This window comes from Elephantulus edwardii, unplaced genomic scaffold (genome assembly GCF_000299155.1).
Source record: "Elephantulus edwardii isolate Elephantulus edwardi_28Jun2011 unplaced genomic scaffold, EleEdw1.0 scaffold00059, whole genome shotgun sequence".
Classification (NCBI taxonomy): domain Eukaryota; kingdom Metazoa; phylum Chordata; class Mammalia; order Macroscelidea; family Macroscelididae; genus Elephantulus; species Elephantulus edwardii.
The window spans coordinates 4,412,431-4,413,723 of record NW_006399809.1 but is presented as its reverse complement, the minus strand read 5'-3'; the positions used below and the strand labels follow the sequence as shown (position 1 = coordinate 4,413,723).

At 39.8% G+C, this 1,293-nt stretch overlaps 1 pseudogene; it reads right to left on the bottom strand.

Annotated features, from left to right (window-relative positions):
• Window positions 1-704: 704 nt before the first annotated feature.
• Window positions 705-998, bottom strand: LOC102871077 (annotated as a pseudogene).
• Between the last annotated feature and the right edge of the window lie 295 nt (window positions 999-1,293).

Below are 1,293 nucleotides of genomic sequence, written 5' to 3'. Positions count from 1 at the left end.
TGGAGTTCACTGAACTTTTTGAATGCATATATTCTCATTTTCCATACTATTTGGGAAGATACACTGGAATTCTAATCACATGTAAGGTTTTCCTCTATTTTAATTTATTTTCTTATTTTTCTTTGTTGTATGCCATCAAATTGAATCCAGCTGGCACAGGAGGAGATTGCTCCTCTTTCTCCAGCAAAATATTTGGTGGATTCGAACTACATGCCTTTGAGATTGCAGCACTGTTAGGGTTTTTCTCTTGGTGGTCTCACACATAATTCTCATGTTTTCTTTCCGTCTTTTTTTCTGATTATCCCTTTATTGATTTGTACAGAAGGATTTGTCTTCCATCTCGCTACTTCTGCATTCTGTTGATTCAATTTTACTCTTTTGTTCTACCAATAATAAGCTTTCTTAACATGTTGCCACAAATGAAGGTTAAAAAAAAAGTGTTTCTAAGCACGGTCATCAATGTAAAAGTGTGCAGCAATGTGTTAAATACATTGTAGTTGTTGTTGATGATTGCCTTCTAGTTGAGCACGACTCACAGCGACCCAATGAAAAAAAGGCCTAAAGCCCCTCCACAGCTATCAACATTTAGCAAAGTTCATAGAGTTTCTGGAGGCATGTTATTTAGGAGGTGGATGCCACTCCTGCTTCCTTTTTTTTTTTTAATAATACCAGAACATTTATTGCATAACTAAACAGTGGAATTCTTAAGATGAACTGGATGCTGCAACAGCTGCCCGTTTGGGTTTCGGTGTTGTTCCTTCACGGAGTCCATGCCTAAATCTGCGGTAAACGATCTTTAGGTGCCTCATGCGACCAGTACCGGTGGTATTTCGCCTTTTAGCCTTGGCACTCCAGTTATACTTTCTTTTGCGCTTGGCGGAGTAGCCACACTTGCCACAAGTGTACTTCTGGAGGTGGTAGGCCTTGGAGCCACAGCGGCGGCATAGCGTGTGCATCTTATTGCGACGATTTCCAAACAATGACGTTCCCTTCGTCATCTCACTTTCGCTGCCTCGACCAAAGACCACTCCAGCTTCTTAAATACACTAGTGGCAGATATTTGCTTTGAAACCTGATTATGAAATCCACAAATACAGTATAAAGAGGAGTCGAGGCAAAACAGAGCTTCTTCCAGAAAGTAATAGCATGACTTTGGACAATACATTTTTTAAATTATATTAAATTTTATTAGTTTTAATGAAAATTTACAGAGATTTTGGGTTCTCATCCATTCATTGTTGCACTGTTTTCTCTACCCTCCTCCCCTGTTCGTTCTTCTTCCCCACCCCACCG